Source organism: Silene latifolia, chromosome Y, assembly GCF_048544455.1.
Source record: "Silene latifolia isolate original U9 population chromosome Y, ASM4854445v1, whole genome shotgun sequence".
NCBI classification, from domain to species: domain Eukaryota; kingdom Viridiplantae; phylum Streptophyta; class Magnoliopsida; order Caryophyllales; family Caryophyllaceae; genus Silene; species Silene latifolia.
This window is the reverse complement of record NC_133538.1, coordinates 84,957,060-84,983,255: the sequence shown is the minus strand read 5'-3', so window position 1 is coordinate 84,983,255 and position 26,196 is coordinate 84,957,060. Positions and strand designations below refer to the sequence as shown.

The 26,196-nt window shown below is 38.0% G+C and overlaps 1 pseudogene; it reads left to right on the top strand.

Moving 5' to 3' along the window:
* On the top strand, positions 1–24,043 carry LOC141628456 (UDP-glycosyltransferase 90A1-like; annotated as a pseudogene).
* Positions 24,044–26,196: the final 2,153 nt, after the last annotated feature.

Sequence of the window (26,196 nt, the reverse complement as noted above, 5' to 3'; positions counted from 1 at the left end):
ATGAAAGATAATTTGACGCGTAAAAGAGAGCTTAGTGAGTTTGAGACTGTTGCTTTCATGGAAGAGTCTAGCAATTTAATTCTTAATAAAGCTCTGCCCAAATTGAAAGACCCGGGTAGTTTTTCTATTACCTGTATAATAGGAAACGAAATAATAAAAAAGGCTCTTTGTGATTTAGGAGCCAGTGTCAATGTCATGCCTTACTCTATTTGCAAGAAACTTAATATGGGTCACCTTAAAATGACTAATATCACCCTCCAGATGGCTGATACATCGGTTAGACGACCCTTAGGCATCTTAGAAGACGTGCCTGTCAAGGTAGGCAAGTTCTTTATTCTAGTAGATTTTATTGTCTTAGACATAGCTGAGGATGCCTGGACCCCGATTATATTGGGAAGACCATTCTTGTGTACATCTGGGGCTATTATAGATGTCAAACAAGGGTGTTTGTCTCCTGCGGTGGGGGATGACGCTATCACTTTCAGTTTAACTGGTACACTTGCTAGACTGATGATAGAGGATACTTCCTATTCAGTTAATATCATTGAGGAGTCTGTTTATGAGGTCTGATCGGATTCCTTGATAAGGGATCCACTGGAAACTTTGATGTTTCTAGATGAGTGTACAGATAACCCGGAGAACAATGACGCTATGTTGGATCTGCTTGAAGCTGCGATAGATGAGCGTGAACTCACCAACGCTGAAGGATAGAAGGTAAAACAGTTAGTAAACACTTCTTGCGCCATTGAGGTAAAGGTACCTGAGCGTAAGCCTCTTCCTTCTCATCTTAAATATGCATTTTTAGATGATACTGAGCAGTATCCAGTCATTGTTAGTGCTAAGCTTGATGATAAGCAGCTAACTTCTTTGTTAGCTGTTCTTAAAAAAAACAGGAAAGACATAGGTTATTCTTTGGATGATATTCAAGGCATCAGCCTTGATATTTATATGCAGAGGATTGAGCTAGAGGAAGATCATAAGCCTTGCAGACAAGGTTAGCGCAGGCTGAATCAAAAGATGCAGGATGTTGTGATGGCTGAGGTAATGAAGCTACTTGATGCAGGTATTATCTGTTCTGTTGGTCATTCTAAATGGGTGAGTCCAGTTCAGCTAGTTCCTAAGAAAGGAGGAACTATCGTGGTTAAGAATGATAAAAATGAGTTGATACCTACTAGAGTTGTGACTGGTTAGTGGATGTGTATAGACTATAGACAACTGAATGCTGCCACAAAGAAAGATCATTTCCCCCTTCCTTTTATTGATCATATGGTAGAAAGATTAGCCTCTCATAAGTTTTTCTGTTGTTTAGATGGATACTAAGGGTTCTTTCAGATCCCTATTCATCTGGATGATCAGGAAAAGACTACTTTTACTTGCCCTCAAGGTGTTTTTGCTTATCGTAGAATGCCTTTTGGTTTGTGCAATGCCCCAACTACATTTCAAAGGTGTATAATGGGGATATTTTATGAGTATATAGAGTCTATTATGGAGGTCTTTTTGGACGATTTCAGCGTCTATGGGAGTGATTTTGATAATTGTTTGTCTAACCTTGATAAAGTGTTACAGCGGTGCCTTAAGGTTAATCTTGTGCTTAACTAGGAATAGTGTCACTTTATGGTTAACAAGGGAGTTGTCTTAGGGCACTTAGTTTCTGATAGGGGCATCGAGGTCGATAAAGCAAAAGTGCAAGTGATTAAGCAATTACCTCCTCCTGTTAATGTTAAAGGAGTGAGGAGTTTCCTTGGACATGCTGGCTTTTATCGCCGATTCATCAAGGACATTTCTAAAATTGCTAAACCACTTAAACAGTTGTTACTAAAGGATGCCCTATTTGTTTTTACTGATGAATGTCTTTCTGCTTTTTACAAGTTGAAACAGGCCTTGATCTCAGCATCGATTTTCCAGCCTCCCGACTGGGAACTTCTGTTTGAGATTATGGGTGATGGTAGTGATTATGCACTAGGAGCGGTGTTGGACCAACGGAAAGACAAAGCTTTGAGTGCGGTCAACTATGCGAGCCAAACTCTAGATGAGGCTCAAGTGAAGTACACTACCACTGAGAAGGAGTTGTTAGCTGTGGTTTATGCGCTAGAGAAGTTTCGATCTTATTTGATAGGTTCAAAAGTTATTGTTTCTACTGACCATGCAGCGCTGAAACACCTTCTTGCTAAGAAGGAAACTAAGCCACGATTATTAAGGTGGATACTTCTCCTCCAGGAATTTGATCTGCAAATCAAAGACAAGACAGGCGCCGAGAATGTAGTAGTTGATCACCTGTCGCGATTACCGCAGCAGAAGGGAGAGGATCCTTTACCTATTAATAATTCTTTTCTGATGATACTTTATTTGTGGTAGCTACTAACGCAAGTGTTGATCCGTGGTATGCATATTTTGCTAACTACGTGATGTGACTCTTAATTGTGCACATTTAGTCCCTTAATTGAACCTATTTTGCAAACTATTATAACATTTCATAGCCATTTTATCCGTCAAATACTTTCTACTTTGCTTTCCTAGTGCATTTTGTATGACTTGTAGGAAAGAGAACAATGAGGCGGAATTCCCGTCCCCCGTGCACATTTGGAATGTTGATGACGACCTTAGATGTGTTGGAGCTTGTGTCCTCCACAAATTAGTCTGATAACATTAATAAATCTCTTATAGGTTCACAAGGGTATACTTCGTATTTTATCAGTTGATTAACGATTACCTAATAACGGTTGGCTTGCTAGAAAGTTTGACGTTATTATCATACAGATGGCGGTGATTAACTGGTCCTAAAAGTCACACCTAAAGGATGTGTTTGAGAGATGTGATTATGGAAATGTAATCACATTGAAGCCTTATATGACTAAACAGTTAGTCAATGTGTTGATGAGACGATTATTTAATGCCGATTAAATAATATTAGCTAAGACGAATTAACTGTCAATTCGTAAAATTGAATATAATATGTTATATTTAATTAATGTATATAATGTTAGCTTGGACGAATTAATATGTTAATTCGTAATTAAATGTAATCGGTTATATTTAATTATAGTTAAAGTATATTTTACACGAGATTGTTATAATATATGTTGTCAGGCCGGCTTTAATAAATCGACTACAATCAGTTATGTATGGACTTATTAAAACGGGACAACATGTATGACAATTAATAAAATGTACGCATTATATATAATTTTAGAATAACCAAAAATAAGAGGATTTTATCCTAATTTGTGGTTGTTGCTAAAACCGAAAAAAAAAAAGAAAAATAATCCTCTTAATTTCGGAAATTTGGGCCGAGATTTTGGAAGAAAAAATCTACCCTATTTTACCTAATACACGGTTTTATAAGGTAAGATGTAGATCATTATTTTTCTACCCTAATTCTCTTTTAACCTAGCCTCCTCTCATCAAAACGAAAAACACAAAAAAAAAACCTAAAGTTAATCAGTTAATTTGGGGGATCGATTCTAGCAAAAGAACAAGGGCATATCTCATATCATCTTGGGTGCAACTGATAGGAGAATATCATTGCGATATTGTTCATAGGCCTTTTTAGCTAGGATCGAAGGTTATTTCTTATTCATCTTCGATTTTTTTTATGCAATTTATTTTATGACTAGTTATCATCACAATAAATTCGTTATAATCCTTAAAGTTAAAGGGATGCATACAGATAAATCCCACAAGTGGTATCAGAGACAGGTTACGAATTTTATTTTGATGATTTTCATAAAATTGGATGTAAACAATAATTAGGGTTTCGAAAAAAAAAGAAAAAAAAAATTCGGCTGAAATTTTTTTTATGCCGAGGAGAAATTTTTTGCAACCGATTTGTTTCGTTTTTGTTGTTGTTTTATTTCCATTTGATTCTTTCATATTGTTATTTTAATCAGTTAAGATAATAATATGATAATTTGTAGATGTTTCGATTTAATAAATCGAGATGTAAATGGAAATCGTTTTTGTCGGATTGATGAATTGTTTTTGCTGTTTTTTTTTTGGCATATAACTTAATTTAACAAAAGTTCAAATCAATTATGATAATCGGTTTTATCATGATTTAGATATTCTTTTAACAGGTTAAATTTGAATAATCTAGTTTGAATATGTATTTAAATTAAAAGTTGAATATGCCAATCTTGTTAATAGCAACTTTAAACAATTGTTCGTTTTTTTCGATCAAAAGGTGCGGCTGTTTTTCCAAAAAAAAAATTGTGTTTTTTTTTGTTTTAGGATTTTTAAGCCGAAAAAAAGAAAAAAAAAAATTTTGGGGCTATTCTAATTTTTTTTAGCCGAGACAAAAAAAATAGGGTTTCTGTTTTTTTTGTTTCGTTTTTCAGCCGAGAAAAGATAAAAAAAAAATTGTTTCTGTTACTGTTCACGATTGGGCAGAATTTTAAAAAAAAATAAAAAATTTCTGTTTTTTTTCTTTTCGGTTTTTGCTAAAAAACCGAGGAAAAAATTTTTTTGGGGGCTGTTTCGGTTTTTTGCCGAGAAAAACCTAAAAAAAAAAAAAAAAAAAAAAAAAAAAATTGTTTGTTTTTTTTGGCCAATTAATTATCGTGAAACGGTTCATAATTCATAGATACCTAATTATTTTAAAGAGGTTTAAAATAATGATTGGATTAAATTCATATTACAAGTTTAATGTGAATTAAGATTAAAATTAAAGTGATTAATTGAAGAATTGTCACTTAATTTGATCATTTAAATAGGTGGTTTGGGTAAAATTAATCTACATAATTAAAGAATTATGTCTTGTATGTTTAATTTTTTTAGTTGATGCATTTTATTTTAGTTGAATGAATCGTTGAATGGTTTTATTTACGTATTTTTGCAATCGGTTGAATTTTGTAATACCTAGTGTGGCCTTTGTCAAATTATGTTTTCGTAATGATGGCAACATAATTTTTAATGTAATTTGAGATCTCGTATCTCCGTTTGGTTTTCTTTATTTATTACGGTTTTGAAATTAGAATGTAAATAGGTTTATTATGTAATTTTAAATTGTAATTTTTGAGAAGACTAATAATGGAGATTGGAGCTCACTCCCGCTACATGGATCAAGATGGAACATCAAGACAAGCTTCTCGGGTCCAAGGACGGATTCCAAAGTTGTACTTATGTTCATTTTGATAGGATAGGCCACACTAGGACTTTATTTTTTTGTTTTACCGTTCTTATTGTTTTTCATTCACATGCTAGTTAATGCATCATATTCCGCCTAAAACCAAACCACCTACTAAAATGCATGAAAATTGATTCATATAGATTGTATGTTAGTTTTCATAGACATACAGATGTCACTCAGTTTAAGCCATCACCTTAGTTTATTCATTCAAGCATGCTAGATATTAGTTCACTTAAAATGAATTAAAACAAAGTTGATGGGATATTCCTCTAAAATGGAAATTAAGATTAATCTTTATAAGGGCAAACAACTATGAATCCCTTCTTCGTCAGTAGGTATAATATGACCCCTTCTACGTTGGGTAAGTAGTTTGTGTTGACTTAGTTTATCTCAACATTATAGTCTGAAGAGTTTCTCGTGATTATGATGGACTAAAGATAGAATTTACAGAAATTTATCGACCAAGAATTCTAACAGTAGAATTAGCCAAAAGTTTGGCTTATCAATTTACAGATAATTGAGTCTTGGGATCATTTATATAATTCTTAAGGAAGTTCAATTGTATAAATGCTTGAGTCTTCGCGTTATAACAGTATTGCATTAGACTTAAATTAAAATCGATGCACATGCTTATTATTTATTCTTCTTTTCGCAGTGTAGAACACGTTTATTTTACTGTTACAACAAATGGCTGGAAATAACGAAATCCCAATGCCAAGTGCCACACTTGGACGCGAGTCCTGACTGGAAGTTTTTATGGACAACATGAATCAGTACACGCGACTGAAGAATGATGGGTCCAACTTTGCGGATGATCGAGAGGCAAAGACTACGGAATGTCTTGCTATTGCTGACGGTAAGCTCAAGTACTTAACTGAGCCAATACCGGTAAACCCAGGCCCCAATGCGGGAGTTAACAAGTCACTTGCTTATAGTGATTTCGTCATGGAAGCGGGTGCGATAAAGAACGTACTCATCTTTGCAATGGAAACCAATTTTCAGAGACGCTTCATTGCCCAAGGTGCGAACAAGATTTTCACCACGCTCACTAACGAGTTCTCAAAAGCACCGAGAATCGTTACTTATGAGCATACCTGTCGCTTCTTTGATGCGAAACTCCAAAAGGGCCAACCGGTTAGCCTACACATTCTTAACATGATTGAGAATGTCGAGAAATTGGAGGCACTTGATTGTAAAATCAGTGAAAGCATAGTCATTGACCGTATGATTCATTCTCTTCACGATGGTTTTGCCCTTTTCAGGGCGAACTACTACATGAATGACTTAAAGAAAAGTCCTCATGAGCTACACTCATTTCTCGTACAGACCGAGAAGGATATGAAATTGAGTGGGAGCATGAAGCAGGATGTTCTCACGATTTCCAACAAGGGTAAAGGTAAGGGCAAAGCTCCAGGCGACCTAACTGTAGGTAAGCCAAAATTCAAGAAGCCAGGAAACGGTAAGAGTGGGCCTGGTGAGACTAGTGGCTCACAGGGCAAGACAAAGAGCAAGGGTGGTGACATTGAGTGCCACGATTATCACAAGATTGGACATTGGAGGAGGAACTATCCCGTGTACCGTGAGGACATTAAAGCAGGCCGCGTCGTTCCTGTTGGTATGTCATCTTATATTCATATGATTGAGATTAACCATGCAAGTTTCGGAACTTGGGTACTTGATACTGGTTGTGGTTCTCATATGTGTAATCATTTGTAGGGCCTAAGAAACATCACACCTCTCGGAAAGGGTGATGTGGACTTGCGAGTCGGGAATGGAGCTAGAGTTTTCTGTTTGTCTCGAAGGGAACATATGTAATCCAACTCCCTAGTGGTTTTGAGTTATTTTTAAATAACTATTACTATGTACCCAGTTTGTCTAAGAACATTATTTCAGTTTCCGTACTTGATAAAGACGGATTTTCATTTTTAATAAAGGATAATAGCTGTATTTTCTCTTTCAATGAAATGATTTATGGCAAAGCGGTTTCCATGAATGGAATTTATATCTTATATCGAACCACGGAAGTATTACACGTGAATAATAAGAAATTAAAGGTTGGTGACAAAGATCAAACCTATCTATGGCATTATCGAATGGGACACATAAATGAGAAACGTGTAAAGAAACTCGTTGATAATGGGACTATTCCCGCATTCGAATTTTCTACATATGGCACGTGTGAATCATGTCTCATTGGCAAAATGACTCGAATTTCCTTCAAAGGTGTTGGAATGCGCGCTAGTGACCTATTAGGACTCATACATACTGATGTTTGTGGACCTATGTCAATTACCGCTAGAGATGGCTATAGATATTTTATCACTTTCACGGACGATTTGAGTAGATACGGATATGTCTACTTAATGAAGCATAAAAGTGAGTCCTTTGAGAAATTAAAGGAATACCAGAACAGGGTTGAGAACCAACTGGGTAGAAAGGTTAAAGCACTCCGTTCAGATCGGGGTGGCGAATATCTTTCAAATGAGTTTGATCAACACCTTAAAGACTGTGGAATCGTTTTTCAGTTAACTCCACCTGAACACCTCAATTAAATGGTGTGTCCGAATGGAGAAATCGAACCTTACTTGATATGGTTCGATCCATGATGAGTCACACGGCAGTGCCTGATACATTATGGGGTTTTGCTCTTTTGTCAGCTGCTCTCATACTTAACCGAAGTCCGACTAAAGTTGTCGACAAGACTCCATATGAAATGTGGAAGGGAACGGTCCCTAACTTGTCCTTTATTCGGGTTTGGGGCTGCGAGGCTTATGTCAAGTGGAGACACGAGGATAAGCTCGGCCTGCGATCGGTCAAGACATACTTTATAGTTTATCCAAAAGGAACATTTGGTCATTACTTCTATTCACCTACCGAACATCGAGTTTTTGTTGCGGCTAGTGCGACGTTCTTAGAGAAAGAATTTTTCGAGAATAAGACAAGTAATAGAACCTTCGAGCTGTCGGAGATTCCAGAACCAACAACCGAGCAACAGATGGAGAAAGTAGTTCCTCCAACTGATGATACGGTTAGTATTCCTGAGGAACCTAGGAGGTCGGGTAGAGTCTCTAATCCTCCGGACAGATACATTGGTATGGTCGAGGAGAATGATGTTTTGCTCCTAGAGAGTAATGAACCCGCTACCTATAAAGGTGTTATGGCATGTTCCGACTCAAAGCTATGGCTCGAAGCCATGCAATCCGAGATGGACTCCATGTATGAGAATGACGTATGGGATCTTATTGATTTACCTAATAAGGTAAAACCTCTACAGTGCAAATGGCTTTACAAAATAAAGCGTGCTGTAGACGCGCAACCAGATACCTATAAGGCACGACTAGTGGCAAAAGGTTTCACTCAAGTGCATGGATTGTATTACGATGAGATTTTTGCACCTGTAGTCATGTTACGTTCCATTCGGATAATCTTAGCGATTGCCGCATTTCATGACTATGAAATTTGGCAAATGGATGTGAAAACCGCCTTCTTAAACGGTTATTTGGAGGAAGAGTTGTACATGGTGCAACCCGAAGGTTTCATAGATCCTGAACATCCTGAGAAAGTATGCAAGCTTAAGCGTTCCATTTATGGACTTAAGCAAGCTTCTCGGAGTTGGAATCATCGTTTCGACCAGGTGATAAAAGAGTATGGTTTCACTAGATCGGTCGTGGAACCATGCTTGTATATCAAGTCGAGTGGGAGCAAGATTGTTTTCTTGATATTGTAAGTCGATGACATACTCTTGATTGGGAATGACATTGCTCTCCTATCTTCGGTTAAAGAATGGTTGAAGAACCATTTCCAGATGAAAGATCTGGGTGAGGCACAACGCATTTTGGGAATCCATATCTACCGAGATAGATCACGACGGACGTTATCACTTAGTCATGAGTCTTATTTGGATAAGATTCTTGAGAGGTTCAGCATAACTAACTCCAAGAAGGGGAACCTTCCAATGATGTCTGTGATGCAGTTGAGCAAGTCACAGTCACCCACGGCGCCTGAATGGATTGAGCGCATGAGTCGTGTTCCGTATGCATCTGCAATAGGATCAATCATGTATGCCATGATATGCACACGTCCAGACGTGGCATATGCATTGAGTATGACGAGTCGGTACCAAAAGAATCCAGGTGAAACACACTGGATAGCTGTTAAAAATATCCTCAAGTACCTACAGAGGACTAAGGATAGGGTATTGACTTATGGAGGCGATACTAAGCTATGCGGAATCGGTTACGCAGATGCTAGCTTCCAAATGGATCGAGATGACTCAAAATCTCAGTCCGGGTTCGTCTTCACTCTTAATGGTGCTGCGGTCAGCTGGAAGAGTTCCAAACAGAGTGTTGTAGCAGATTCTACTATTGAATCCGAGTACTATGCCGCTTCGGAAGCATCTAAGGAAGCGATATGGATGCGTCAATTCTTACAAGGACTGCCGATAGTTCCTAGTTCGAATAACCCGATCACCATCTATTGTGACAATAGAGGTGCCGTCTTCCAGGCTAAGGAGCCAAAGTCTAGCAACAAATCTAGACATGTACATCGGAAAGCTCACCTGATCCGTGATTACGTGGAGCAAGAAGAGATAGTGATTGACAAGATAGCTTCGGATGATAACATCGCGGACCCTCTCACTAAACCGTTGAATTTTGATAAGCATGAAGGGCACGTTATTTCCATGGGAATTAAACGTGTTCCTGAGTTGTAGTAGTTGATTATGGATTTGATACATTATCTTTTTCATATACTATTTATAATTTCATCGTTTTAATATAATATTTTGTTTTTCATGTGGATTGTACTGAAAACATTGAACGCCACAAAGTGAACTGAATTACATTATATTTTGTTTGGTCCGTAATCGCCTTAATGAGCTGATAACTCTGGCTATTATATTGTGCAGTCGATTGATGGTGGGTTCAACGAGCCATAAGTCAAACGGTTGACTGATCGATCACAGATGCCAGATTATAACGATACCTCGTAGGACAAATTTTTGTGACAACGTAATGGAGTCCTAAATGTTTAACAACATTCGGTGCCAGGTCGTGGATAGGACATCCATTGTGTTCCTAGAGTCGATTCTGTTGACTATCGACTGTCTCTTGAGATTAAGGCAGTTTTTGGGTGACTTTGGTTTCTTTCTCACGGTCTGCCGTAATTGGAGGCTAAGTAGATTTTTTCTGGGTCATTTCATACTGGGCTTACATCTGCAGGATTTGAGTTGAGGAAAATATCCAACCCTTAACAGGTATAGTTATTTCTCAGGGCCACTCGAGGAGTTGTAACTGAAATGCATGGCCATGCTCGAATGATGATTCGCTTATCAGTTAAGTTACTCTCTAGTTGGGGAAACCACTCTTGATACAGATCACTTGTAAAATACGACCTTTGTGAATATATATTTTGCAAATTGTTTTACATTAAGTGGGAGAAATTTTAGGATATGAGAATCGGTTATCGCACATACACTTATGAGGACAAGTGGGAGTTTGTTGGAGCTTGTGTCCTCCACAAATTAGTGTGATAACATTAATAAATCTCTTATAGGTTCACAAGGGTATACTTCGTTTTTATCAGTTGATTAACGATTACCTAATAACGGTTGGCTTGCTAGAAAGTTTGACGTTATTATCATACAGATGGCGGTGATCAACTGGTCCCTAAAAGTCACACCTAAAGGATGTGTTTGAGAGATGTGATTATGGAAATGTAATCACATTGATGCCTTATATGACTAAACAGTTATTCAATGTGTTGATGAGACGATTATTTAATGCCGATTAAATAATATTAGCTAAGACGAATTAACTGTCAATTCGTAAAATTGAATATAATATGTTATATTTAATTAATGTATATAATGTTAGCTTGGACGAATTAATATGTTAATTCGTAATTAAATATAATCGGTTATATTTAATTATAGTTAAAGTATATTTTACACGAGATTGTTATAATATATGTTGTCAGGCCGGACTTAATAAATCGACTACAATCAGTTATGTATGGACTTATTAAAACGGGACAACATGTATGACAATTAATAAAATGTACGCATTATATATTATTTTAGAATAACCAAAAATAAGAGGATTTTATCCTAATTTGTGGTTGTTGCTAAAACCGAAAAAAAAGAGAAATAATCCTCTTAATTTCGGAAATTTGGGCCGAGATTTTGGAAGAAAAAATCTACCCTATTTTACCTAATATACGGTTTTATAAGGTAAGATGTAGATCATTATTTTTCTACCCTAATTCTCTTTTAACCTAGCCTCCTCACATCAAAAAGAAAAACAAAAAAAAAACCTAAAGTTAATCAGTTAATTTGGGGGATCGATTCTAGCAAAAGAACAAGGGCATATCTCATATCATCTTGGGTGCAACTGATAGGAGAATATCATTGCGATATTGTTCATAGGCCTTTTTAGCTAGGACCGAAGGTTATTTCTTATTCATCTTCGATTTTGTTTATGCAATTTATTTTATGACTAGTTATCATCACAATAAATTCGTTATAATCCTTATAGTTAAATGGATGCATACAGATAAATCCCACAAGATGGACTAGTATGAAGAGGAGGCAAGAACGACGACCGACAAAGTGAGAATAAGGAGTATGTAAAGATTAAAAAGGACATGAAGCAAAAAGATCACACTATGCAACAATCCGAGCGGATTGTACACAAGACGAGCGGACTGGCATAGCATGATCCGAGCATCCCGTGCAAGAGACGAGCGGATTCTCCCCTCCTAATCTGAGCATCTCCACTCCTGGTCCGAGCGGATCGTGGTAGCACTAGGAAATGTTCATCTCCTCGCAAGACTTGCATTTCCCCACTTTAAAAATTAGCATTGTTATTTACTAATCTATCCTTACTTAACCTAATGATGTACTACTATATATACTCCATTTGTAATATTCAAGAGGACACCAAGAGGTTCCCATAATAGAAAAATCGTCTTAAATTAGATTAGGAGTAGATTAGAATAGATTAATCTCAATCATTCCACATTAATCTTTCCTTAATTATTGTTCAAGTTTATTATTATTGGGTTATTGAAGATTATTGGGTTATTATTGGAGAATTGACAACTCTTCATCAATCAATCAAGTTCTCTTCTTTTATTCTTTGCATTATTATTTGGATCATATCAAGTTTTGTATAATCTCTTTACTCTTTACTCTTTATTGTTGATTTCCTCATCTTCTTATCATGCTTATACTTGTTGTGATGACTGACACCATTAATGACATGTTTCGCATGATAATGAGTGAGTAGTCTTTTAGCTAGGATTAATGGGAAATTAGGGGAAACAAACATGGGGAATGATTCATGCTTAATCTAATATGTTTTCATAATTAATTTGCTTGCTTGTTGTGATTTCAACTTATGCACATGTTATGTTTGATGAAATGCGAGCCTATGAATCCTTGCATTTTTTTTACTCGTCACTTATCTTTTCAATGAGACTTGTAAGCTTATACACCAACTCGAGTTTCATTAGACCATGCATATAGTTGGATAGAAAGGACTAAGTCGACTTGTAGGTGTTGTACAATCTAATTGATTCGGCTCTGGAACCCAAACCTTCTTAGGGATTGTAAGCTTATACACCAACTCGATCCCATCACAACAATAAGTGCTTGCTATATAATTGAGAACGTGTTTGTACGATCAACTCCCATGCATCCCTTATGATCCCATGACATCCTAGTATCCTTTATTATTCACTACTACAAAAAGTAATATAGACATCACTTAATACACATCAAATATTTTAAAAAAAACTGATGTATAATGATAGACATCAGAGATTTAAAAAAAACCGATGCCTATACATGTAAGTATACATCTGTATTTTAAAAAACCGATGTCTATTAAACGCACATTTAAAGCACATTAGACATCTAAAGACTGATGTCTATTAATTCCCAAAAATAGGTTTCAAAGCACCTGCACTGCACATTCACGTTGCTCACCTTATCTTAAGTAAGTCCTCTCTCTCCTTCATATTTCCCCCAAATTTCCAACCAACCCTAATTCCTTATTTTTCCCAAACACTGATGTATTCACATACACAGGCCTCATATTCCTCAATTATCCAAAATCAAAGAATGAAGCAACCACAATGTCGCCCTCCCGTTGTTTGTCCATGTACGCCGTTGAGAGTCTCGCTTCAGCCACTGACATGTCGCCATAGGTGACCACCAATAATTTAATGGGTACAACTCTCTACTCTCATACTTTATTAATTTTAGTTTTGAAGTTGTATTGAGGGAAATCCATTATTTAGGGTTTTAATATTTATGTTTGTGGAAGCATTTTTTGATATCTCTCAGTAATTGTTTGGTATTTGTTGTTGAATTTCGATTGCATGGTATCGTATTAGTTTTCCCAAAATTATAAACCCTAACTTCTGAGTTTAATTGATTTTATCATGCTATTAGCCGCCGGTTGGTTCTATTTTCATTCATTTCCTGCTGAATTGTTATTATTTTAGTAGGTTTCTCCTCTAATTTTGCTTCGTTCTACTCTAATTTTTACTTAATTTCTCAGCATCATCAGTCTCTAATTTATTTGCCTCCTTCCATCCTTGCTCCGTTTCCTTTAAATGGCTTATTCCTTTTCAAAATCATGCTTATTTATCCTAGAATGCTTTTGCATCTTAATGTTATTCAAGTGTGGTTTTAGTATTTGTTTTGCTGCTGGCGATTCGACATATACTTAGATTGAGCTTTTTGCTTTCTCTTACTTGGATTGATATCAAACATTAATATGTCAAAAAGACGTCAACTTTGATCTTGTCACATTTGTTTGCTCGAGTTTGATTAGGGTAATTGATAATTGGTTTAGTTATGATGTTGGGTGCTTAGACATTAACATGGAGTACCATTTCTCAAGAAAGAACGACGGAATCTCTTTAATTTATATCCCTTAAAAGTGTAATATCTATATTAGATTGTGTTTATATTATCTGCTTCTAGTTACATTGGAGTCACTAAATATTGAATGTAATTTGTATCCAAGGACATAACTTGCATCATTTGGTTTGTATCTTTTTCTTTAGTTTATCTCATTTGCGAAATGTAGTCATTGGTAGTGACTAGTGAGTGAGTAAGTGACATCATTTCTTAGAGAGCATACCATCCTCCACATAATTTATTTTGACGCATCTTTATGGAAATATATGCAGTGACTATTTCACTAGTTGATCAGGAGGATCATTTCTTCCTGAAGTCAGGAGTTTGTGCATTTCTACTTATTTTATTATTAACATGCTTATATAATGGTTCGCCTCACTTATTTAAGTTATAATGATGTGCAAGGTTGTTATAATTTGGTTTGTTTTCTTTTAATTGCAGATACTTGACGCATTCTCTGGTTTCTACTCATCATCTAGTAAGCATGTGAAAATGTGCAATTGGCTTATTCTACATTGATTCTCAAGTGAGTGTCTGATATTGCATTATCCTTAGTAACTAATCTTGTACCATAGTTATCTTGTCATCTCTCTTGTTGTTAGTTGATACTGGACGGCTTTTCGACAAAGTATAAATATATCATGGTATCTTGGGAAGAAGTTATAAATGGTTAAGTTCATGTGTAGAAGTAAATTGATTCTTCGGTTTTAGTATTCTTAGTTTCTGAGACTCAACTGAGCATTGCGTTGATTTCAAGAAATGCTGTTTGGGGGTGGCGAGAGCCTAAAGGTAGAGATTAATGAGTGGCGTCTATTTCATTTGACTTGTCTAAGTAAGCATCAAATTTAGGCCAGTTACGGATATTTCATTTGAGTTGTCTCAATAGGCATTAAGAGGCATTAAGGCCTTAAGGGAAGTATTGTAATTGAAAGTATGATGATCTTGCTTCATGATATTTATTTATTATCTCTATAGCTTTGCGCTTTGGTTAATTGAAAAGGAAGGTGAAGAAGGGCAGTCAGAAGTTCTATCAGCCTCGCTTGAGGTTTGTCTGCCTACTTTTATGTGCTCTTTGTCATTGAGATGTAGCCTGTAGGCATTTGTGGTGTTGATTTTCATGTACTTGTGTATAATTATCCATAGCATCATTTTTTTGAGTATGCTGACATTTACTTGCATCTTTAGGTACATGGACAACCATCATATTGTAGATGTCTCCGAAATCTTTAATAATTTGAAATGGGAAAAGAATAAGCGTCATATTCACAAGACAAAACTGACGAGGAGCCTGATTTAGGAGCGGACTATTTTCTGAATGTAATGTACTTCATTAGATTGTGTGGATGATGTGTTTTGTTATATATATACAATAGTTGTATGTATACAATATTTTGCAATCTAGTCGGTTATGTTAGTCTCAAAGATGAAAGGAATGTAGTTTATTCGTTAAAAAACCAATTTTTTTTAAAAAAAAATAGAACAATATACATCAGACTTTACTAAAAACCGATGCCTATTTACGCAATAGACATCGGTTTTTAGTAAAACTCTTATGCGTATTCATGGAATAGGCATCAGATAAAATTAAAACTGATGTCTATTTTTGAATAGACATCAGACTTAAGACTGATGCATAATCATAGAGAATATACATGTGTCAATTGTGCATCAGTAGCAAATCCGATGTCTATTGATGAAAATGTCTGATGTCTATGATGATTTTTGTAGTAGTGATTTGTCTACACCTTTATTGTTCGCTTTACTTTGTTGCTTGCATTAGTTTAGAACACAACTACAAAACCAAATTAATTGTGACACTAGCATAAATTGAGATAGATAGACTTAGAACCCAAAGCACACCGTCCCATGGATCGACCTCGACTTAACCACTAACTAGTTGTTTGTTGAGAAATATAAATGTGTTTGATTGGGAGACACGATGACACCTCTCATCAAAATGGCGCCGTTGCCGGGGACGGTGTTATGTGATTAAGTTCTTGTTTGTTTGTAAATTTTAATTTTGCTTTAACCTTTAGGAACTTGTTCCTCAAGGATCGTTCTTACCATTTTTGTGTATTTTCCATGCTTGTAGTTGTTTCCTTGTCTTAGCTATGATGGCTCAAGACTTGACATATGGAGTATATGTTGGATCTTTTGAGTATGACTATGGGTATGAGGAGTTTGAGAAGCAAGTCAACACAAACCTACCTTACTACTCATACAATGAAAATCCTAACTACTACCCCAAATTTCCCCACCAAAATCACCACATCCAATATCCACAACAACCACCCATCCAATACAACCACTTTCACACCCACCCACAACAAAAAGATGAGCCTAACTTTGACATTCAAAGTATGATCCTCCAATTGATGGGAGATCAACAAAACTTTTTCAAACAAGTGCTAGAGGAGAGCCAAAATAGAGACAATGTTCTACAAATATTGTTACCCATGGTGAGAAGTTGGCAAATCAAATTGCCCAAATAAAGGAAACCCAAGTGGCTACTCCCCATCAATCCTTCAACATTGTCCATAAATGAGAATTTGAAAGAGTGACCTTTGATATGGAATATGAGAAGTGGGAAGAGCCAATCCCTTTAAGCTCTTGTGAGTACGAAAGTGTTGTGTTCGATGAAGAGGACACGAGGTTGAGTAAGCCAAATACTCTTAGCCTTTGTGAGTATGAGGGTGTGTCTTTTGATGTGAATTTTGAGATGGTGGAGGAAGGATTATTGGAGAGAGATCAAGTCCCCGTTTATGATTCTTATGAGGATAGCCATGATGACGAGATCGTGAAAAAAGTTTATGTATTTTGCAAGAACTTATGGAATAAGGAAGAGGGAACTTGTGAGATCATTTTACTTGAGGAACCCATCCTTGAGAAATTTGATATTTCTTATCATGAAGAAGATGAATGCCTCTTCCCTATTACCTATGAAGACCATTTTGCACCCGTCATGGAACCTATTATTGTTGTAGATGATATGGTGGACCTTCTCCAAAAAGTCAAATCGTCATATAAAGGGTACTTGGTGGAAAAGCTCAAGAGCAAACTTGCAAATGAACTCACTTGTGGAAATGTGGCACCCACAATTCCAACTTCTAAAGAACCCGATCATCAATGTTATGAGAATTCTCCTTCTACTTTGGAAGAATTGAGTAATCAAAATGCTATCATCATCACCAAAATGAAAGGGGCGAGTGGTAAATGGAAGTCTCCGGACGAAAATGAACCATACTTCATCCCTAGCATTGACAAGAATCATGGGCTTGTTGGTTTGAAACATTGCAAATATTCAAGTGCCAAGAGAATGGATGACAAGTTTGCTTGGCCAAGCTTTATTTTGAATTTGAGCAAACTATACTTATGCTTATTTGGGGCTTGTTCACAAGCCTTTGACCTTCTTCTAAGAGCCTTGAGCTCTATGGACAAGGAATCTCGACAATTTGAACTAGTTTGGTGAAGTCCTATATCAAACCACCATTTGTAAAATATTCCTTCCCATAACCTTTGCATTGTATAATATTGTATATAATTTCGCATTTCTTACATTTCTTTACATGAGAGTAGTGAGAGAGGGTTTCTTACCCATTTATTGAGCATATTTTCAGAAAAAGATAAGAAGAAATCTCAAAAGGGTGCAAGAGAAAGAATTTGAATGAAAGAAACAAGGAATTGACAAAGAGCGGCAAGAGACGCTCGTCCCGACCATGAGACGCTCGTCCTAAACCTTGTCAAGAGCATAATTCAGCACTGACCTACAATCCGCTCGGATTGCATAAAAGACGCCCGTCTCAAAAAGAAGACGCTCGTACTGGCCCTGGGATGCTCGTCCTAAGCGTAACCTTTGAAACATTTCTGTACTTTCTGAGAATCCACTCGTCCCAGAAGAGACGCTCGGCTCATCTAGGATACGCTCGTCCCCATCCGGTGACAAAATATCCAGGCTCCCTGTCTATGAATACGCGCGTCCTCCAAGCAAGATGCTCGGATTATAGCAACGAGACGCTCGTCTCGAGCACGAGTCGCTCGGATTTAATTAGTTTTCAGTCGGGTTCTCGATCTATCCGCCCGAGCCCAGCCCTTATCCGCTCGACTTTCACCCGTTTTCCTTTATAAACACCCCCACCATCCCTCATTTTCCTTATCTTATCTACTCGAAATCTCACATCATCATCTCTCAAAAATCTCCATCATAAAAACCAACCCAAAACCCTAACTTTTCAATCGAAAATGATGAACCTAAGATGCAAAGGCAAGAAATCCTCCAAGACCGCACCTAAGAAGCGCAAGGGTACTTGTTCATCCACTCCAAGGGAGGCAAGTGGCCATCGCAATGTGATGATACAAGGTGTTGAACAACTCGAATACTTCCCCGAGGTAATCTTCACTTGCAATGAACACCGCAAAAAATTCGTTCATTTCTAGGTAAGCGTTATGAGCCCACTCAATTTATTGATACCGCTGTTTTAGAAGTTCTAGGCATAAGGTATCAAACTGAAATGTTCTTCGACGGTTTGGGTCTCGGAAAGCTATTCTATGCCCATGAGGATACTTACCTTAGTCTTACCCTCGAGTTTTTGTGTAGTCTTTGCATCGTCACTAATACTCGAAGAACTGTTTCTATGGAGTTCCGACTTTGTAATCAAGACCATAGGTTAACCTTGGACCAATTTGCAAACATTTTTGGTCTTGTAGTGCCAAATGAAAACACCGACAAGCCCTCCGACTTCAATGTTAACCACATTTGGAGAGCTATCTCCGGGAGGGACCTCTTTGCCTTGAAACAATGCTATACCTTTGCCATTCAACATCCGGTGATTCGGATCGCCGAGCGCTTCATAGCCGGCACCATCAATGGAAGGCTAGAATAAGATAGGTGTACCCTTCTTGACTTGACCTTCTTAGAGTCCTACTTAAACGTTCAAGGGACAAGGGCTTACAATTTCAACACGCCCCTTGAGATGCTTACAAGGTTCTTCGATTATGCTCAAGGGAACTCTAACATTAAGTCCTTTGTGATGGGAGGCCTAATCACACTTGATGCGTGTCAATTATATGATGTTTTACACCCTATTTTACACGCATTTCAGAGCTCAATTATGTGGTTTAAGGCTACTATTTGCCCCATTTCGTCTACTGTCGTATTTTTATGTAATATTGCAGATTTATGCGGAAATGAGTAGATATTTAGCCAAATCCGTTCCCGAGTATCTTACATTGCATTTGACATGAAGTATTTGCTCAAGGAACGAGCTTGGTGCACATTTCGAGGCCCGGAAGATAAATCCACGAGAAGTTAGAAGTCAAGTATCAGCTACTTCAGTCGATCGACCATTTACCATCGTCGATCGACCAGACCACGACTTCCAGGAGCCACTGTTCAGAGCTTACCAGTCGATCGACCGGCTTCAGTGGTCGATCGACCAAACCGCTAAACTGCGTGAATTAATAGAACGAGGAATAGCAAGCCCATAGTAGTTAGGTTTTGGAAATAAGAACTACGTTGTATTCTATATAACGTATGCTAGGTTTTGAGAACAGGGTGCAGTTTTTTATCAAGTTTTTAATCTAGTTTTATTATCAGAAATTCTTTAGGGTTCTTTAGTTTATAATCTTTTCCATTCAATAAAAGTTACTTTGGCATTCGGGTTCTCGGATCTTTATTCTCTGCAATTCTGTTCGGTACTTTTCTGTTCTTATATTTAGTTTCATTGTTTTATTATCGTTCGTAGAATAGAATTGCTAGTTAGTATCCCAAAAGCCAATTATTGTTTATTGTTATTTGTTATTTAACTGTTTTAAGCATGAGTTCGGTAGTTTATTTCGTTAATATTATTGTTGTTTTTATCAATATCATGAGTAGCTAAATACCCTGTGCTAGGATGTAGGGAATCTGTAATGTAGGCGGCATTAGAATAGGGAAGCTTGAATCGCGCCACGGTCGATCGACCGCCTACCTTGGTCGATCGACTGGCCTCGTGAGGTTTTGCTTTGTTTTAATTGCTTTAAATTCTATTTTTGACGAATCGAGTGCACGGGACTAGTTGAATGCTTAGTAATTGACTGACCCATTAGATCGAAAGATAGGGAAGGTTGCTAGACTACCAATTAAAATGACTAAACTATGCTAAGATCGAAAGATAGGTAAAGTTTATAATATTAGTCACTTTTCAGGACGAGAGTCAGTACTAATGATATTAGGGACCCGTAGCGAGATCGAAAGACGCTACTTGTTGAGAGTGGACCGAGAGGACATCTTGTTTTCCCGCCTCACGTGTTTGTTTTAGACCTACCTAGTTTGCTGCCGCCGAAACTACAGTGAACCGACCATCCTTAGCACCCTTTTTAATATCTATTTCGTCCGTTTATTTAGTTTATTGTCTTTTATTGTTTTAGCTATAGACCAAATCAACTCAACCCCCACATTCGTTACCTTAGACTGAAATTAGACAATTAATAATTACATCTGCCTCTCTATGGTTCGACCCTGTTACCACTAGCTTCTGTTAGTTTTAATAGTATTATAAATTTTATTTTTGGTACTCAGAATGACGGGTATCAAATTTTGGCGCCGTTGCCGGGGAGGCAATTGTTCTAATTTTTAGTTGTTTTATTTTAGTCTGCTTCTTAGTTTAAGGGACATTTGTTCCTTAAACTATTCTCATATTCTTTTTGTAGTTTCCTCCTATGCGCAGGTCATAGGGTGGTGAATTAGTACCGTTCAATCCTGAGATTGAGAAGACTTTGCGCGAGTTGAGACGATCATCTAGGATATTGCCGACAGAAGAAGAGCTGAGTACTCTGTCCAGTTACTACGAGAACGAGCTGTTCTAGGAGGATCCACCTTCATCTCCTATTTCTACTTCATCAGCTAAGACCGTCACTTCTCCAGATTTTCTAGAGATGGCTGAAGAAGCGACTATAGCAAGTCACTCAGAGCCGACAGCTGCAAATCTATACAAGGGGTTCGAATTACCGGGAGCTGATAGGAAATTCGAACCGAAGCCTTCTTATATCAATTTGGTTGAGAGAAACCAATTCGGGGGAGCTGCAAATGAAGATGCAGCCAAGCATATGGAGATATTTATTGATTATTGCTGCTCTATACCCCCGCCGACCGGTGTGACCCAGGACCAGGTGAAGGAGACAATGTTTATATTCTCACTCCGTGATGTTGCAAGGGAGTGGTACAGAGACCTGGACCGAGCTGCTAATGGGATCACCGACGGAATTCATTTGGCCTTAGTGTTTTATAAGAAATATTTCTCTGCCTCGAAGACGAATGCTATTAGAGCTCAGATCACAAGCTTTAAACAGGGTCCGGATGAGAACTTTCATGAGGCGTGGATCCGTTTCAAGAAGCTGGTGCGAACCATTCCGCATCATGGTTTTGAGAAGTGGAGCCTATGCAATCAGTTCTACAATGGGCTCTATGACGATCAGAGGGCTATCCTGGATGCGGCGACCAAAGGGCCGATTCCAGGAGAATATGGGAGAAACTAAGGGGTGGAAGATCATTGATGACTTGGCCACCCATAAAGCCGAGTATGGAAATTCCGGGGGAAATCAAAGGAGAGCTGCTGAATCTCCTTCTGTAGCTGCATTAGAGGCTCTCACGGCGAGATTTGATAAGTACGAGTTGGGAGGAGCTTCAAAAGGAGGGATCTACCATGTGAATGCTGTTTCAGACGGTCCTTTAATTTGCAAAAGATGTGGAGCTGAGGGACATGTTTCAGACAACTGTCCTAATCCATTTGAGTCTTGTGCTGCCTTTCAACATTATAGGCAGACGAACACTTACTATGAGCCGAATGTCCATCCGAATCTGAGGTGGAGCAGTCAAAATGTCTTAAATCTGACTCAACCTCCACAGCAGCAGCAGAATTATGTGCCCCCTTATAAGCAACAACAGTTCCAAAAGCCTCCATATATCCCTCAAAGAAGAACAAAGAATCCCAAAATTCCGAGTTTGCCGAATCAAGAACTTGTTCTTTGAAGGAGTCCCAAGCTAGAGAGGCCGGGATGAAGATGTTAGAGAGCCAAATTGCCCAATTGGCTAGCAAGAATACAACTCGAGCTCCGGGACATTTACCGACTCAAACTGATCAAAAGAAGACCTTAAATGCAATTACCTTGAGGAGTGGGTCTACCCTTGATGGGCCCGCTATGGTTGAGGATCTCGCTGAAAAAGATGAGGCGGAACCGAGTCAAAAGAAAGCTGTAACGATTAATAACAAGAAAAAGACGATCAGCAGGTATGTCCTCTATAGATAGATAATGACCCGGAGAATAAAATGACAAGAATCTTTTTAGCTCTTGGCAATAAAGTTTGAAAGGTCTAGATCTTAATGACTAGAGAAACTGTACCACGTTGTACACATTTGAGCCTTTGTAATATGTAGCCTACTACTTTATTTAGTAGGAGTAGGTAAAGTGGTAGTGGTTGAGGAGTTGTCTCATTGTCTCGATTCAAAATCCGTTAGCATATACATGTCAACAGTTCGACAACATTTGCTTGTGTCATATGACACTCATCTAGACATGGCTAGTGAAAATCCTCCCCCCTCATGTAATCATCTTCCCCTTCATGGCTCAAGGCCACACTTTCCCTCTACTCGACTTAGCCAAGGTTCTGTCATTTCAAGGCGTAAAGGTGACCATCATCACAACACCTTCCAATGCTAAACAAATTTCTTCCCATTTCGCCACAAAATTCCCATCCACCATTTCAACTCATGTTATAGCGTTTCCTGCAGTAAATGATTTACCTCTAGGTTGCAAAAACACAAAAGAACTAACCTCGGACGATCAACGTCTTCCTTTCTTAAGAGCGACTTTGAAGCTAAAACAACCTTTTGAGAGTTTCCTTAGAGATCTTTTAGAGAGGGGTGACCATCCAATATGTGCAATTTGTGACTTTTTCCTAGGATGGGCGATCACTGTTTGTGCTTCCTTTAACATCCCTGGAATACCCTTTTATGGTATGGGAGTCTTATCGACCAAGATTAATTGTACCTTATACTCAAATGAGGAACATATGATGACTTTGGTGAATGGCGAAAAGCTGGAAAAACTCTCCCCATTCCCCTTGATTCTAGACGATTTCTCTAGTTTAAAGGAAAAAAATAGCCCCTGGATAAAGTTCTTCCAAGAAAATGATGTTGGTGGCGCGACTAGCACTTGTTGGGGAGTACTATGCAATAGTTTTGAAGAGCTAGAAGGTGAGTTTGTAAGGGCTCTTGAGGATTTCTATGGAAGATCAAGTGTTAAAGTATGGTGTGTTGGGCCACTTTTACTGTATGAAGATGGTAACATCCTGAAATCTTCGATTTCTAATGATCGGTCTAATTTGTACCCAAGTTGGTTAGATGAGCAACATGAGAGAAAAGACGGTGTAATCTGTGTCATTTGGGACACAATCCCAGATGGACGAGATTGCGCTGGGACTAGACTTGGCTGGTCACCGGTTCATCTGGGTCATTCGCTCGAGTACCTGGACACCACCGGAGGGATGGGAGGAAAGGGTGAACGGTAAAGGGTTAGTAATAAGGGAGTGGGTGGATCAATGGAGCATATTAGTCCATCCAGCAATCGGAGGGTTTTTAAGTCATTGTGGTTGGAACTCGGTGCTAGAGAGCTTGTCTATGGGCGTACCCATATTGGCTTGGCCAATGGGTGCAGACCAATCGTTAAATACCAAATTTGTGGTGCATGTCTTGAAGGCAGGGTTAGCCATGGATTCGACACTCGACGAGGTAAAGGAGAATGTGATATATGGGTGTGATGCCATTAGTAGCGGAGTGACGGAGTTGATGAGTGAAGAGAGTGGAAGACTAGCTCAAAAACAGGCCGAAGAAATAGGATTAATGGCAAGAAATGCTGTAGACAAGGATGGCTCATCTTCTAAGAAGTTAGATCAGCTCATAAAGTCATTAAGGGAGTATAGTGTTCTACCTGATTTAAATACATATTTTGTTTAAGATCTCCGGCATTAGTGTGCGCTTTATAATTTTGTCGATGTTAATTAAAGACCGTCTCTGTTTGTGATCTCGGAATTAATCATCAAATAAAAATCTTAGTTATTGCATCATAGATAATGTTGATGTCACCTTACTAGTCTCCCTTAATAAGATTACTTGACATGTCTTAAGCTTAAGACGAATATACCCGTCTTAAATGAGAATTTGTGACAATACAATTGTGGTAAAGTTCAAAATTTTATGAAGAATCTCAACTCGGTCTTCTAAGTGTGTTTGACTGTACTAGGTAAATGGGGTCATGAGGTTATGGTTTAAACGAGTCCGTTTTTGAAATAATGCTCAAAAATAAAATAATTGTCGTTTTGGGTCGGTTTTGAAAATAATTATCGAAATGGTGTCCACGTAGGCTCGTTTTTTACGAGCCTGTATAGGGTTTAAACACACCATACATACTGGCGTGTTTACTTGAGAGAACACGCCATTAGATATGGCGTGTTTAGGCAGGCCAAAATTCCACCCAAGTCAGTAGCTGAATAAGAGAACCAAACTAAACACGCCATTGCTAATGGCGTGTCTTATGAAGTAAACACGCCATACGTAATGGCGTGTTTAAACAGTGTGTTTTTCTTATCCATTCCAGTAGCTGAACAAAGTGCAACAAACTAAACACGCCATTAAGCGTGGCGTGTCTTCTTCTTGAAACACGCCATTGTATGTGGCGGGTTATTTCAGGTGCATTATTAAGCAAAAATGTGAATGGTAAAATAGAAACACGCCAATACGTATGGCGTGTTTATGGGAAGAGACACGCCAGTACGTATGGCGGGTCTTTGTATTATCATTTTTTTTTTCAAAGCTGACACTTACCCTTCGTCCTCATTTCGTTCCCTTGCAAAAAAACAAAACCAAACTCAATAATGCAAATTGGACACAAACCATTGTCTATTACAAATTAAAATAGAGTTTACACACCACATAAGTTTAGCACAAGGGGTTTAAATTCAAAGTTTTACAACTAAAATGTCAAACACAGTAACCGTCTAAATTGTCAAATACATTAATCGTCTAACTATTACATCAATTCTTCTTCTTGTTCTTTCCTCAAAGGCGACTCCAAAACCCTTTCCTAGGCTCCGGGGTACCTTGTTCATTGACGGTTGACATGGAAGACATAGAAGGATTAGAGCGTCTACCCCTCCTAGTGTATTGAACCAAAGGTGCATCGTCATCCATATTCATTGAGTCGAGTGACTCTTGAACCATTGGTGAACTTTATTCCCTTGGTTCTACGGTTGGTTGAAGAAGATGAGAATAGCCTACATGTTGAAAAGATTGAGAGGAGTAGTCCCGGATGTGTGAAACCATTGTGCGGAAATGAGGAGGCACCTCAAGAGGCATTTGTTGAAGCTCCTTATCACATGTATCATGGACATTGACGAAACCATGTGCCTAAAACAAAATAAGTAGTATAAGCAAATCACATTTTATGAAATATTGTTTATGAATTAAAAGACAAGTATATTAAGTGTACTTACAAGATTTTTTATGGATCCAAATGGTGCTTGATAAGTAGCTTGTTGGGAGAAAGGGTTCATGCGAAGAATAGTTCGATCCTGGTACCAAACCATGTAAGGGTCGTAGTAGCTCATTTCATTATCATCCTCTACACCACGGAACCGAAAATCACCCCTCCTAACCCAACTTGATATGTAGGGTTGATGTTTTTCTATCCAATTCCGTGAAGAGGCACCCCTTTTGCAACTTTGTGCAAGTTAGGTTCGGTATTAGAATTTAAAGGGATATAATGTTTCCACCCAAATTGACGAACTACCCTATTAGGAAAATGTCACTCAACAATGTCGAAACAAATCATAGGTTCCATCATTGCCCAATCGTCGGAGTCATCATAACAAAACTCGGGCAAAAAAGACAAAATTTGTCGGGTGTAAGGTTGCCATATAAACTGATCATGTCGTATTGAATCGAAAGCATCCCTATACCCAATTAGTGTGGTCACCCCTTCCGGTCTCTTACGATTCACACTTACCCACCTACGACCCAATGAGTCAATCCTTATTTGATGTTGAGAACCTAATGGGTTCGGTCCATGATGAGTAGCATTAACGGGTCCCATGAGTGTAGGTCGACCAATA